Here is a 16,113-nt window from a genome sequence, read left to right on the forward strand (position 1 = left end):
GTCTGACAGCTTTCACTGCTGTTCTCAATAATGTATTATTTCTGCTGCATTTTCAAATTAGATATTACTGAGGAATAGATATATTCTAGATTTTTAAAAGTACTTTCTCTTCAGTGTTAACAGTTAATACTTTCTGATTTTAGGTAACATTGTACCTGTAAATAAAAGTAATTTTGCCGCTTCCTTTCCAATCCTTATACCTTTGACCTTTAATATTTTTTTCTGCCTTACTGTGTTACTACTAGAACCACCAGCACAAAGTTGAATAAAAACTGAGAGTGAGGAATACCTGGGTAGCTCAGTTGGTTAAGCATCTGCCTTTGGCTCAGGTCATGATATCACAGTTCTGGGATCGAGTCCCTCATCGGGCTCCTTGTTCAGCAGGGAGCCTATTTCTCCCTCTGCCTGCCCCTCCCCCTGTTTGTGCTCTCTTTCTCCCTCTGACAAATAAAATCTTTTTTTTTTAAAGATTTTATTTATTTATTCATGAGAGAGAGAGAGAGGCAGAGGGAGAAGCAGGCTCCCCGCGGAGCAGGGAGCCCGATGCGGGGCTTGATCCCAGGACCCTGGAACCATGACCTGAGCCGAAGGCAGACGCTTAACCGACTGAGCCACCCAGGTGTCCCGACAAATAAAATCTTAAAAAAAAAAACCAAAAAACTATGATAGTGGCCATTCTAGTCCTGTTTCTGACCTAAATGGCAGATTTTTCTGGCACTAGTCCTTTCAAAGGGTCAGTTTCTTTCCCTCTCTCTCTGCAATTTTTTACTGCAAGTTTGGGTTGGGTTCAATTTTTCTCTTTTACTTGCCTCTTTCTGTCTAGCATCTTCTGTACGGATTAGACCTTACAGACGCTGATTTAGAGCTTCTATCTCGTTGTGATGCTGGGGATCGGACAGACCTAATCAGCAAGTGGCTTCCCCAAGTCCTGTCTCGCAGACTGTGTCTGCTTCTTCATACCTCCCTATTAAGTAGCTTTCAGAAGTTATAGTTCCCAGAAATGTTTGGTTACAGATTTTCCTAGCCCCCCCCTTTTGTTTAAGGGCAGGAAAGGACCAGTAAAGTCCCTATTTTAAGCAGTAAGATCAGTTCTGGTCCCTTCCTGCTCAAAGAGGACTTTGAGTTTTGGTGAAAGTGTGGGAGAGTTGCAGGTGGTATTGAGACTCAAATTTAAGTTCCCTCACACAGTAATAAACAACTACCATATATTCCCAATGGAATTTTGATGGGAGTTTTACATGGATAGGTTTTTAAAAGAAAACTCATTTTTACAATACTGAGATGTCTATCTGGCAACTTGGTGGTCTTTCCATTTGTGCAGGTCTTTTATGCCTTTCATGAGAGTTATATAGTTTGTGTGAAGATCTTCCACCTTTTTTCAGATGACTTTAAAGATACTATCCTCTTTGCTGTAGTATGAAATCTTCAGATCATAGGAAAGCCAATATGCAGAATAGAATTATCCCTTTTTAAAAAAAAATTTTTAGGGGCGCCTGGGTGGCTCAGTCAGCTAAGCGTCTGCCTTCGGCTCAGGTCATGATCCCAGGGTCCTGGGATCGAGTCCCGCATCAGGCTCCCTGCTCCGCGGGAAGCCTGCTTCTCCCTCTCCCACTCCCCCTGCTTGTGTTCCCTCTCACTGTGTCTCTCTCTGTCAAATAAATAAATCTTTAAAAAAATAATAATAAAATAAAATAAACATTTGTATTTATTTAGAGAAGGGAAGCAGGAACAGGAGAAGGGGCAGAAGGAGAGGGAGAAATAGACTCCCCACTGAGCCCAGAGCCTGATGTGTGGCTTGACCCCAGGACCTCAAGATCATGACCTGAGCCGAAGGCGGATGCCTAACCGACTGAGCCACCCAGGCACCCCTGGAATTTTTTTTTCTAACAGATACTTCCTTTCTACCTTAGTTTATACCCAATACACCCTGGGCTTAGAACACTTGGCATTGCAATTTTGACCGTTTGCAAATGACCCCAAAGGACTAGGATAGGTGATGAATGAAGTGCATGAGTTTGACCTCTGCTCACCACCCACAGTTCAATTTACCCTTCTTATTCTCCCTCTACATTTGTATGGTATTTGAGAAGGAGTCACAACCTACTCTTATTCATGGAGGTTCCAGCTCTCTGCACAAGCCACCTTTGTTCCCATATACGACCCAGCATGGAACCTAGGAAGAACATGGAACACCAGATTTTTCAACCTTGCCACTACTGATGTCCGTTCCTGGTTATGGACTGTATTTGTCCTGCCACAATTCTTATGTTCAAGCCCTAACTCCCAAGGTGACTTTATTTGGAACTAGGGCATATCAGGAGGTAAGGAAGGTCCTAAGGGTGACATATCCTTAATTGGATAGGGCTGATGTTCTTATAAGAAAGGGAAGAGACACCAGAGATTTCTTCCTCTCTATGCACAGAGAAGTGGCCATGTGAGGATGCAGCAAGAAGGTGGCCATTTGCAAGCTAGGAAGAGAGTGTTCACCAGAAATGGAACCTGCCAGCATCTCAATAGGAGGCTTCCAGCCTCCTAAAGTTGAGAATCCAATTTGTGTCATGTAAGCCACCCAGTCTCTATTTCCTTAAAGTAGCCCAAGCAGACTATCACAGTCCGGGATGATTCTTTGCTGTGGGAGGGCTGGCTTCTGCACCGCATGACATTTAGCAGCACCTCTGGGCTCTGTTCCCCAGCAGATGCCTGTGGTATCCCCCTCCCTGCCTTCCCTTCCCAGGGTGGGACCCCAAAAGGGACTCCACACGTTGCCAAAGCAAAACCACCCCAGTTGAGGACCACTGATGGAGAGGAACTGAAGGATGTCAATTTGTTCCTAAAGGCACTGGCTCTGAGACTTTCTTCTCCACTGGGCCCGGCTGTGAGAGGGGGAAACTACCCTGGGGAGGAAGAGGCAAAGACCTTAGGCCTCAGCACACACAATCTCAGAATCCTAAGAGCGGACAAAAAGACACTCTGGAGGGATGGGGGGGCTGGGTGATAGACACTGGGGAGGGTATGTGCTCTGGTAAGCACTGTGAATTGCGCGAGACTGTTGAGTCACAGATCTGTACCTCTGAAACAAATAATACATCATATGTTAATTTAAAAATTTTTAAAAAATAATAAAAAGAAGTTAAAAAAATAAAAAAAGAATCCACTGGTGCTTGTGCTGTTTGGCTTGGAAAACTTTGTTCTATGTTCTTGTGTAAGAACTACTTTTCACCATCAGGTAAGTAAAATAAGCATTTCTTTCATAAAAATAATAACTTTTTTTGAGTGCTTACTCAAAAATATCTTAGGACTGAAAAACACTGAAAAATGCAGGTATAATTTATTCTAAGCCTTGTTCAACTTGAAGAATTTGAAAATCTTCTCAAATGCCATTAAGCTTTGAGCAGTTCTTCAAAAAACTTCTGATATCATCTTTTTATTTTTTTTTTAAGATTTATTTATTTATTAGAGAGAGAGCACGAGTGTGAGCCGGGGCAGGGGCAGGGGGAGAGGGGGAGAGTATATCTCAAGCAGGCTCCCCACTGAGCATGGACATCACCCCTCTGCCCTGCCAGGCAGGGCTCGATCTCATAACCCTGAGATCATGACCTGAGCCAAAATCAAGAGTCATACGCTTAACCGACTGAGCCACCCAGATGACCCTGGTCTTCTTTTAAACCTTTTTTTCTTTTTTAAAGATTTTATTTATTTATTTATTTGAGAAAGAGGGAGATCACGAGCAGTGGGGAGAGGCAGAGGGAGAAGCAGACTCCCACTGAGGAGGGAGCCTGATGCAGGACTCGATCCCAGGACCCCAGGATCATGACCTGAGCCGAAGGCAGATGCTTCACCGACTGAGCCACCTAGGCGTGCTCTTCTTTTAAACCTTAAGAAGACTTGCTTGTATCGGAAAAAGTAACCTGAATTTTCTTCTCACATCTGATGACAAACTTTAATTCTATTAGTCAAAGGACATGCTCTTTAATTTTTGGTCTGTAATAACTATTTCAAAATCTGTTTCAGGATCCTTCTGCAGGAATACAATGGTGAGCAAGATAGGTTGTTGGTCTCCGACTTCACAGAGGTTTCAAGCCTGTGATTTAAAGGACATACTGTGTATGTGTGGAATCTAACAAAACAAAACAAAGAAAGAAACCAAACAGACTCTTAAATGCAGAGAGCAAACTGGTGGTGGCCAGAGGGGAGGTGGGGGGGGATTTGCGGTTGTGGAACAGAGGTGATTAAGAGATAGAAACTTTCAGTTACAAAACAAATAAGTCACAGAGGTGAAAAATGCAACATAGGGAATATGGTCAATATTGTAGTACATTATATGGTGACAGTTGGTGACTACACTTATCAGGGTGAGCCCTGAGTAATATATAGAATTGTTGAATCAGGGGCACCTGGGTGGCTCAGTCGCTGGGCGTCTGCCTTCGGCTCAGGTCATGATCTCAGGGTCCTGAGATCGAGCCCCACATCGGGCTCCCTGCTCGGCAGGAAGCCTGCTTCTCCCTCTCCCACTCCCCCTGCTTGTGTTCACTCTCTCACTGTCTCTCTCTCTCTCTGTCAAATAAATAAATAAAATCTTAAAAAAAAAAAAAAAGAATTGTTGAATCAATATGTTGTATACCCGAAACTAATAGAACATTGTATATTAATTGTACTTCAATAACACAAACAAACACATAAAGACATACTGTATAAAACTTCAGACTATAAAAGCTACTGAGCTGGAGAGGACCTCAGGACAGTGTTTTCTAAGCTTTTGGCTATGACTCATCAGTGAAAACTCCCTCAGACTTTCCTTATCAAATCTACTTTCTTAAGTTTTTTTTTTTTAATTTGACAGAGACACAGTGAGAGAGGGAACACAAGCGGAGAGAGTGGGAGAGGGAGAAGCAGGCTTCCCGCTGAGCAGGGAGCCCGATGCGGGGCTCGATCCCAGGACCCCGGGATCATGACCTGAGCTGAAGGCAGATGCTCAATGACTGAGCCCCCCAGGCGCCCCTCCAATCTACTTTCTCAACACTTTTTTTGCCAGGCGTTAATTCTATACCCCGCTATTGCTGCCTCAGTTCATGCTCTTAATGCTGAAATATTGCATAAATCTTAACTAACTGGTACCCTGATGACAGATGCTGTCTTCAGTCTATGTTTCTCACTACCTAATAGGGCACTCTAAAACTGTACAGTTACCATTCCCCTGCTTAGGGCCCTTCTGTGATTTCCCCCCTGCTCACAAAATGCTACCCTCTGTATCATGTCCTAAACTCCTTGACCACTGAAGCCCTCCTAGCCTCATCTGTCCACTCATGTGTCTCCACCCCATTTCTCCAGCACTCTCCCCAAATACACAGGCACCCACATCAACTACACTGGTCCACCGGCAGTTTCTTTAATATGCCAGAACGTTTTCATTCTCCCTTGCTCACACAATGGCCTTGCCTAGCTGAAAGGCCCATTACCCATGCCGGCCCCCCCTTTCCCTCAGTATTTATGCTTAGAACTATGAAAATTAATAAAGGGAGAGCTCACTAAGGTGGACTTGGGATGCTAGAAGGGGAGGCTGGTAGGGGGGGCCCTACCATCCAGGGTCAATTACAGGAAAATTGTCAATTATCCCTACCAGAAGAATTGCAGCAGGGAACAACCGTCAATTACGGGGCACCTGGGTGGCTCAGTCGATTAAATGACTGCCTTCGGCTCAGGTCATGATCCCAGGGTCCTGGGATCGAGCCCCGCATCGGGCTCCCTGCTCGGCGGGAAGCCTGCTTCTCCTTCTCCCACTCCCCCTGCTTGTGTTCCCTCTCTCGCTGTGTCTCTCTCTGTCAAAAAAAGAAATAAAATCTTAAAAAAGAAGAAGAAGAAGCGTTAATTACGGGCCCCACCAGGAAAGATGTAAAACATTGCATCTCCTACAAGAAATCAACCACCCCTGCAACTCAGCCAGTGAGAAACCATGATCACCCCCAAACTCTTGCTTCTCCCTAGTGGACTTCTGTTCAAAACAGTGCCTCCCAGCTAACTCCTTCTGCTCCACAATATGCCATTCCTCTCTTTTGTTAGACTTCCTATGGTTTTGCCATAGCTTGCTTATCCCGGATTGCAATTCTCTGCTCTTTCTGAATAAACCCATCATAAGTGTCGGTAACATAACCGATAGTCTCATTTTTAAGGTTAACATTACTTGGTGATCAGAAGTAGGACCCAGAGAAGACCCCCAACAATTCGGAGGCTGGTGAGCAAACAGGTACTTCCACCGACAGACCCTACTAGGCTCACTGCTTTCTCTCCAACCCTGGAGATTGAAGGTAACTTTTCTCCTGGATCTCAAGGTCCATGCCTTGTGTTCAAGATTTATTTTTAAGGCCTTGGGTTTTCTTGTTTGTTTGTTTTTACTTTGAGAATGCCTATTTGCCTTTCGGTCCAAGACCTGTTTGGAACTAGACTGTTCCAACAGAACTGTGTTGGCCTTTGCTCTGATTTCTTTTTGGAACCAGGCTGTTCTTGTTGAAACTGCTGTGTAGGGGGGGCGCCTGGGTGGCTCAGTCTTTAAGGGTCTGCCTTCGGCCCAGCTCATGATCCCAGAGTCCTGGGATCGAGCCCCGTGTCGAGCTCCCTGCTCAGCGGGAAGCCTGTTTCTCCCTCTCCCTATGCCTGCCACTCGCCCTGCTTGTGTTCCCTCTCTCGCTGTGTCTCTCTCTGTCAAATAAATAAAATCTTCAAAAAAAAAAAAAAAAAAAAAGAAACTGCTGTGTAGGAATTTTTTTCTTTGCTTTAGAGAAAAATCTCTAAGAAATGGGACTCCCCCTCTCCCCCACCGAAACTCGGGCCTGTTTAATAACTCTGGTCCTTCCACATGCACATTTATAACTAAGTGGACTGACTTAACCAAAAGTAGTTTAGAACTTCAGTGGCCATTATGGAGAACTTTTGATCTCCCCATACTTGTTTTACTCAAGATTAAATTAGAAAGCCATGGCTCCTGAAAAAAAATTTATTTTTAATTTTTTTTTAGGTCTTATTTATTTGTCAGAGAGAGAGAGAGCACAAGCAGAGGGAGAAGCAGGCTCCCCCTGAGCAAGGAGCCCGATGTGGGACTCGATCCCAGGACCCTGGGATCGTGACCTGAGCCAAAGGCAGATGCTTAACCAACTGAGCCACCCAGGCATCCCCTGAAAAAAATTTTTTAAAGAAAGAAAGAAAAAAAAGACCTGAATAGAAAGTCTATTATTATTATTATTTTATTTTAAATGGTACCGTGAGGCTTCTAATTTTGTCTCTTTGCAAAATACTATTTCTAAATTACCTGAGGCAAATCATTGAAAGAAGTCAAAATGGCTCTGAGGCCTCATTTCCCCTTCCCCACTTTCTGTATTTCTAGAAACATAGCAGCCCCCTGGTCTCAGGCTGTACCTCCAGCGCCATTTTCCTCTCTTCTCTCTGCCAAATTTACCTCTTCATCAGACTCTCCCTGCTCCCTCCTGAACCTATTAAAACCTACTTCTTTAAAGTCTTCTGAGGATCTAAATAAACCTCAATAATTGTCTTATGTTCCCTAGGTAAGATGTTGGGGTTCAGCGCCGATGGCCAAGAAAGAATTCTTGAGACGTCTTTGGTGCAAAAAGGTGATTTTATTAAAGCACAGGGACAGGAGCCTTGGGAAGAAAGAGCTGCACTGGGGTCATGAGGAGTGGCCCATTATACACTTCCAAGTTGGCAGGGGGTTAGGGAGAGCGTAAGTCTCTAAGGAATTTTGGAAGCAAAGTTTCCAGGACCTTGAAGGGGCTAGTTGGGGAAAGGTCATTTATTACTGTTTAGTAAACCCTCAGTCACGAGACCCTTCAGATGTCTATCACTGGGCCATATGCTTGGAGGATGATTGCTAACATAGATCTTGGGGGGTAGAGATAAAGGAAGTTTCCAAAGGAATTTGTATATGTTAAAGTAGACTCAGAGGATCCGGAGGGGTTGGGATAATGTTAAGCTAAGATTGCCTTTTGTCCTTAGCAAAGTGTTAACATCGAGGCAGCTGAGCACCCAGAGGAAAGTCACTCGACCTGTTTCAAGGACTTGTCAATGGGCTGAAGGAAGTAAGCACATTTAATTTTTTCTTTTGCCTTTGTTTCCCACATCACCTGGACTAAAGCCGAATCGTGAGTCATAATGAAAGAGTTTTTCAAAGTGGCTGAGGACCCTCATAAGTTTGCTGAAGAATTTTAGCCTAGTTATTCAAACTTACCCACCTGGTTTCTCAGATTTATATCTCTTAGTTCACATGCTTGTTGGTGAGGACCAGGCCAAACACTGGATGAAACTAGCCCAATGGGAACATCCTGAAGGGGACTTAGAGAAACAAACCCTTAATTTTTGGCAAGATGATAGAGCATTCACTGGAAATCTCCACCAGGCATTTATGCTAGATTGTCATAAACCTGCTGATTGGTACAAAACTCAGGCTTTCACACAAAAGCCTGACCAACCTGTTCATGTCTATTACAATCAAATCCAAGTTGTCTTTTGATTTTTTTAAGGATTTATTTATTTATTTTCGAGAGAGCACAGCCCCGGGGTCAGGGGGAGGGGAGGGCATGGCAGACTCCCCACTGAGCACAGAGTCCGAAGCAGGTCTTGATCTCACCACCCTGAGATCATGACCTGAGCCACAATCAAGAGTCGGACGCTCAACCAAATGAGCCACCCAGGTGCCCCTCCAAATTGTCTTTTAAGAATACTTTCGTCTCCCTTTAGATCTTGAATCCACCTGGTTAGTAGCATTCAACTCTTGTGTTTGTTAATGAGCTGGACCTTTTTAAAAAAAAAACCAGGATGAGATAGGAAACTGCCCATTCCAGATTTAGGTAATTTGGCAAACCAGCTCCCTTGCATCCTAGATGAGATGCCTGAAAGAAAGACTTCTAAATTTTCAACTCCGGCAAATGAAGGTTCTAAACAAAACCAAAAATACCCTAGTTTCTGTTATTATTGCAAAAAGCTGGGGCATTTTTAAAAAAATGTTACGAACTTAAGCATTCCAGCACATTCAGTCTTTTATGTCCTCCTAATTATCAGCACTGGGGCTCTTCCCGATTCTCCTTCTTCATGGGCTCAGACAAAGCACTCTCCAGATTGGGAATGAATCTTTCTGTCCTATATTTACTGGAGCTACACCCATGGTGCTCAACCCCTGTCTTGGAGTATTAAAACGGTTCAGACAGTAGGGTCTCTCATAAACCTCAGCAGGTTCCGGTCTTTGAACCAATTCCCTTTTGTCTAGGCCCTTTGAGAGACACACACCATTTTCTGCTTGGCTCTTCTGGCCCTATTCATTTATTGGGCTGAGATTTCTTAGAAAAGTATCAAGCCAGAATTTCCTTCTCCCAAAAGAGAGAGCGAAATCTAGAATTTGATAGCAGTAACCAAAATAGCCAACCAGGGGAAAGAGATGACCTTTTGTCACCTTTGCTCTGCTCTGGTTCTGATGGCACCATAGCTGAGTCTGGGGACGCTGATCATTTGTTCCTATTGGATCAGCTACCATCCTCTTTATGGGAAAAATCCTCAACTGATGGTGGCAGAATCCACAGTGCATCTCCCATCAAGATTCAAATAGATCCCTCAGAACCTCTCCCCATAACTACTCAGTGTCCTATTAGTAAAGAAGCCCTTCAAGGCATCAAGCCTATAATAGAAAGTTATATAAGGCTCAGGACCTCATGATCCCCTGCACTATTTCCTGTAATACCCCTATTTTACCTGTGAGAAAACCCAGCGGCCGAGGATGGAGGTTTGTTCAGGACCTCAAGCAATAAACACATTTTTAAAAAAATTAATTAATTTATTTGGGAGAGAGCAGGAGCAGGGGGGAAGAGCAGAGGGAGAGGGAGAAACAGACTCCCCGTTGAGCAGGGAGCCCAACTCCGGGCTCGATCCCAGGACCCTGGGATCACGACCTGAACCGAAGGCAGACGCCCAACGACTGAGCCACCCAGGCGCCTCAGGATAGCTAGTATCTTTTTGCCTTCACTTGGGAAGAATGGAAATACATCTGGCCAGTAATTCCCCAGGGTTCTCAGCCAGTCCTTCTTTTCACAAACAGTTAAAACCTGATTTGGAATGATAAAAAGTGTTCTGCAGGCTCGACTTTGTTACAACATGTTGAGGATTTGCTTCTCAACTCCCCTTCTCAAACCTCTTCACAGGAAGACAGCATCCATCTGCTAAAACTTTTGCTTTAAAGGGACACAAAGTCTCCAGGGAAAAATTTACAATTTGCTCCCATTCAGATGAGGCACTGAGGGCATAAGATCTCAGATAAAAGCTACATTTAGACCCATGAAAGCCTGTATAACTGCTTAACACTGACACATTCCATTTTGACATCCCTGTGACCATTTACGGGAAACTCCTCTAACCAATGCAGAGTTGTCCTGGTTTACTGATGGTTTTTATTTAAAGGAGAAAAATGGTGAATACCAATCTGAGGACGCTATCACAACTCCCTGGAAGTCATCCAGGTAGCGCTTTCACCTCTGGCTTCTTCAGCAATGCAGGATGAGTTAATGTGCCTTTACTCAGGCTCGTACTGTAGCCAAGGGCAAAACCGCAGCATTTATTTGGATAGCTAATATGCTCTCAGGGTAGCTCCTGACTTTGGAATAGTATGGAAACAACAAGGTGTCCTTACCTCGAATGGGATATAACAGTAAAAATGGATCCGATGTCCAAAATGTGTTAGATGCCGTACTTTGGCCAGCAGCTTTGGCTGTTCTTAAGATTCCGGGGTGTTCCAGACTCTACTCCCTGGAGGCCAAAGTAATCCACCTCACTGATATTTCCACCAAAAATGCTTCTCTCAAGGAGACCAATAGCCAAACATCTCTCAGAGTCCAAAGATGCGTTCTCTCAAATGATAATTTTGGAAAAACTGACAAGAGATATACCCAACGTTTGGCCCCAGAGAGAGAGAAACAATATTGAAAATCTAATAATTGTTGGCTTGATAAAAAGACAGAGTTCTGGTTTGGACCAAGTAACAATCTGGCTCTACCAGAAGTTCTAAAATTCCCACTAACAATTGAACATGCATTAAACCATTGGTCTGCTGACACAACAATAATGTTCATGAATCAGTATTGGTGGGGAAAGGTGAATAAGGCCACAATCAGTGACTACCTCACTTGTCTTACTTGACCAAAGTATAGCCCAGGGAAATCTGTTCACACAAATGGATTTCATACAGCTTCCCCAACTCATAGATATAAATATGTTTGAGTCATGGTTTGTCTGTTTTATCACTGGACCAAACTTTTGTCTTCTAGACAAGCCAATGCGTCTGCTGTTCGAAAACATTTTCCCTACCTTGGGGAACCCCTCTTGAACTTCATAGTGATCAGGGAACCCATTTTACTGGTTAGCTGCTTCTCTTTGGCTGGTTTTTACAACACTTTCATTGTGCAAACCGTAGGAGCTGTGGGCAGGCCATCCCAAGATGAGCCACTCTGGTGTGAAGATTATCTTTCTTTTTTTTTTTTTAATAGGCTCCACACCCAACATGGGGCTTGAACTCACAACCCTGAGATCCACACCCAACATGGGGCTTGAACTCACAACAACTGAGCCAGCCACGCACCCCAAGATTATCTTGAGCTGAAGGTACTCAAGACCCTGCGGGCTCAGAAGAAACTTTTGCCACTCCCTTAACTACATAGAAGAATATAAATTGGGGGTCTTTCCTAGTATAAGGGTTATTATGAGAGATGACTTTTATCTGCATGACCCATCTATATGGCAGGGCGGGCTTCTAATTACCAAACATCTGCTCTTCTCATTGCCCTGAGAATTGCATTCCTTTTCCCTGAAGTCCTGGACCCCTATGCCCTTCTCCTCAGTTCAGAATGACCTATATACGTCATTCTGCCTGTTTTTGGAATTTCCAGGTATACGTGGATTCTCTGTATATACAAAATTAAATCCAATTTTCTCCTGTTAATCGTCTCATGTCAGTTTGATTCTTTTTTTTTTTTTTTTTATTCATGAGAGACAGAGCGAGAGAGAAAGGCAGAGGGAGAAGCAGGCTCCCAAGGAGCAGGGAGCCCGATGCGGGACTCGATCCCAGGACCCTGAGATCACGACCCGAGCCGAAGGCAGACGCTCAACCATCTGAGCCACCCAGGTGCCCTGATTCTTAATCCAGCTAGAAGGACCCCTCTTGTTCCCAGGCAATACCATCCTCAATCCTGAGGGTTAGTCACACACACTAACAGCACTATTAAGACTCAATAGGCAAGGGGCACCTGGGTGGCTCAGTTGGTGAAGCATCTGCCTTCGGCTCAGGTCATGATCCCGGGGTCCTGGGATCGAGCCCCTCATCGAGCTCCTTGCTCAGCGGGGAGCCTGCTTCTCCCTCTCCCAGCCACTCCCCCTGCTTGTGCGCTTTCTCTCTCTTTGACAAATAAATAAATAAAATCTTAAAAAAAAAAAGGAAAGAAAGCAGCAAACCCGGACTGGACCTGCACACCTTCTGGTGATGTGAACGTGAAGATTTCCTGGTTGAAGCAGATGACATCTGGACAGACAGCTTTCCGGGGATGTCCTGACCAGCCCTGATACCTTTTTCCTCACTCTTGCTTCTCCTTGTTTCCCATGAAAAGACCATTCCCCTGTCCACATTTCTCAAATCCCTGTGAAAGGGGATAACTTTTCTTTTTATCATGGTCTTTTGGAAACAGCCTCATCATGATCCCGTGATTTCACGTGCCTTTTCCGAAGGGTTAGAAGGTTCAGGATTCATAAAAGTCCCTCTTTCATCTAAAGTACTAAGTGCTGCTAGGTTCTTATCCAAACTCATGGTCTCTGAATTTACAACTTTACAGACTGTATAATTCAATAACATTTATTTTCAAAACAGTTTTTTTTTGAGATAACAATACTTTAAAAAAGTCTTTGAAGATGTGCTGTTTCACCAAGAGTTCATCAGCTATTGCTTCAAGTTCATACCTGCACTGTATCTTCCCCAAAGCACTCCGTTAATTCTTTCCATGGGTTTTTGCAGTATCTACTATTCCACTTTCATGACTGCTTTAAGCAGGGACATCCAGGACGCATCCATGAGTCTGGGTTTGCCTTTTTAGGGAGAAACTTCTCTTCCCTAGGTCAAAATAAGTGCCAATAAATATTTTCAGGTGGCTACCTTCAGACCTAGAATCCTGGATTAGAACCAACATACAGTTTGGAATTGTGTTACCTTTTCTTTTTTTTTAAGATTTTATTTATTTATTTGACAGAGAGAGAGACAGCGAGAGAGGGAACACAAGCAAGGGGAGTGGGAGAGGGAGAAGCAGGCTTCCCGCTGAGCAGGAAGCCCGATGCGGGGCTCGATCCCAGAACCCTGGGATCATGACCTGAGCCAAAAGCAGACACTTAACTAACTGAGCCACCCAGGCATCCATGGAATTGTGTTACTTTTGATTCTGTACTTATCTGTCAATCTTTTGTAAAAACAATGTACCCCATAAGGTGATGCTGGCTCAATACTTCAAGATGATCTCCAGCACACACAACCTTGAGAAGATACAGACCTCAGAAGGGAAGTGCGTGAGACTTTTCCCTCCTTACCCTCCTTGTTACTCGAATGTGGCCTTAAGTGGTTTCCAGCTGCTATGCACTTTCCTTCCAATGTGGGACATTACAATCAGGAAAGGTCCTCCCTGGCACTGAGGGACGAAACCACTATATACAAAAAAACCTAATTCTTTTTTTTTTTTTTTTAAGATTTTTTTTTATTTACTCATTTGAGACACAGAGATACAGAGAGAGAGCATGAGCAGGGGGAGCAGCAGAGGGAGAGGGAGAAGCAGACTCCCTGCTGAGCAAGGAACCCGATGCGGGACTCGATCCCAGGACCCTGGGATCATGACCTGAGCCGAAGGCAGACGCTTAACCATCTGAGCCACCCAGGCGCCCCCCAAAAAAACCTAATTCTTGATCAATGATGCTTTCAAGGAAAGACTTTAATCAAAAGGGGGAAATGTGAATATTAATACAGGGAAACCTCACAAGGTGGAATCAGGATCCTAGAAGGGGAGGCTGGTAGGGGGAGCCCTACCACCCAGGGTCAGCTACAGAGATAATTGTTAATTACAGATCCCTACCACAAGTATCTCAACAGGAATCATTTACAGGCCCCAAAGGAGAAAGATGTACATTGCATCTTCTACAAGAAATCAACCACCCCTGCAACTCAGCAAGTGAGAAACTATCATAACCCTGAACTCTTCTCTCCAAGGGATTTTTTTTTTTTAAGATTTTATTTATTTGAGAGAGAGAGAAAACATGAGCAGGGGGAGTGGGAGAGGGAGAAGCAGGCTCTCCACTGAGCAGAGAGCCCGATGCGGGGCTTGATCCCAAGATCCTGGGATCATGACCTGAGCTGAAGGCAGACACTTAATTGACTGAGCCACCCAGGCGCCCTCCAAGGGATTTTTGTTCAAAACCCTTCCCAACAACCTCCTTCTTCTCTACAAAATAATGTTCCTCTCTTGTTTGTTGGACTCGCCTATGGTTTTGGTATTGCTTGCTGCTCCCAGATTGCAATTCTCTGCTATTCCTGCATAAGCCCCTCTTTCACTGATAAAATAACTAGAAGTTTTTATTTTTATGGTGAACAGAACAGAGCTGTAGCTCTACTTCCTTGCACTTTGTTGACCATCTGTTGCTCCACCGTTCCTTGTATGTACCTCTGTTCCAGCACCTATCACACAAATTTGATGCTGTATGTCTCTCTCCACTAGGCTGTAAGCCATTCCTTTCCCCCCCCCCCTTTTTTTTTTTGGTGAGAAGATTTATATTTAGATTTAGCCAGCTGGACTCAGTTTAGATGATTCCAATTTTGTTGGCAACATCCAAAGCATCATAGTCAGGAGCCAGCCGAACATATGCCTTCTTCTCTCCATCAGGTCTGATCAAGGTGTTGACCTTGGCCACGTCAATGTCATAGAGCTTCTTCACAGCCTGTTTGATCTGGTGCTTATTGGCCTTGACATCCACAATGAACACAAGCGTGTTGTTGTCTTCTATTTTCTTCATGGCTGACTCAGTCGTCAGGGGGAACTTGATGATGGCATAGTGATCAAGCTTGTTTCTCCTGGGGGCACTCTTTCTCGAGGATATTTGGGCTGCCTCCGCAGACGCAGTGTCTTGGGTCGTCGGAATGTAGGTGACGTTTGGCTCTTCTTTTTTTTGTGACTGTGGACGCCTTTCAGCACCGCTTTCTTGGCCTTCAAAGCCTTTGCTTTGGCTTCGGCTTTGGGAGGGGCAGGGGCTTCTTTCTTAGTCTTTGTCGCCATCTTCGTAAAAGGCCCTTTTCCCCTTTTTTTAAAAAAATTTTTTATTTATTTTTAGAGATCATGTAAGCGGGGGTGGGGGGGTGGGGAGGGTGCAGAAGGAGAGGGAGAGAGAGAATCTTAAGCAGGCGCCACGCTTAGCACAGAGCCCCATGGGGGTCTGGATCTCATGACCCTGAGATCGTGACCTGAGCTGAAATCAAGAGTTGGATGCTTAACCGGCTGCACCACCAGGCGCCCCTGTAGGCTGTTTCTAAGTGCTCTGCTCAAATGTATCCAGAGCCATGGCTCTCAGCACATAGTATATGTTCAAATGCCTCAGTCTGGAAGCCCTATCTCCTGACTTCCGGTCCCCCACACTATCCTGTATTGTGTACTGATTTGCCACCTAGTGGCCACATGACCTTGAACAAGTTGGTCCCCGTTTCTCAATTTCTTCAACCATAGAACACAGGTAATAATCAAACCTTCATAGTACTGTTGTGAAAATTAAACGTTCGTGAAAATGAAGAGGTTAGTGTGCACAGTCCTGACACAAAGAAAGCACTTAAGTGAAGCTGTTAATATTATCATAAACGTTTTACTAATAATCAGGAAACGTGTCTTAGTGTATAAAGAGCTTATGCAGACTTTGAAGAACTCTAAAAGACTTTGAAGAATCAGACTGACAGATTTAATTAAAAACAAAGATGGCGGGGCACCTGGGTGGCTCAGTCGGTTGGGCGACCAACTCTTGGTTTCAGCTCAGTTCATGATCTCAGGGTCGTGGGTTGGAGCC

At 44.4% G+C, this 16,113-nt stretch overlaps 1 long non-coding RNA gene and 1 pseudogene across 1 annotated transcript; one reads left to right on the top strand and one right to left on the bottom strand.

Annotated features, from left to right (window-relative positions):
* Positions 1-5,718: 5,718 nt before the first annotated feature.
* On the top strand, positions 5,719-11,924 carry LOC135364355 (uncharacterized). The gene is made up of 4 exons (XR_010411232.1): positions 5,719-6,302; positions 7,554-7,619; positions 8,002-8,084; positions 11,532-11,924. It is a non-coding gene; the product is annotated as an uncharacterized LOC135364355 (long non-coding RNA).
* A 2,909-nt stretch (positions 11,925-14,833) lies between these two features.
* LOC123842451 (large ribosomal subunit protein uL23-like) lies at positions 14,834-15,344 on the bottom strand (annotated as a pseudogene).
* Positions 15,345-16,113: the final 769 nt, after the last annotated feature.

The sequence above is a fragment of the Mirounga angustirostris genome, unplaced genomic scaffold (genome assembly GCF_029215605.1).
Source record: "Mirounga angustirostris isolate CCGP_5_RB_7025 unplaced genomic scaffold, mMirAng1.0.hap1 SCAF_5, whole genome shotgun sequence".
NCBI classification, from domain to species: Eukaryota; Metazoa; Chordata; class Mammalia; order Carnivora; family Phocidae; genus Mirounga; species Mirounga angustirostris.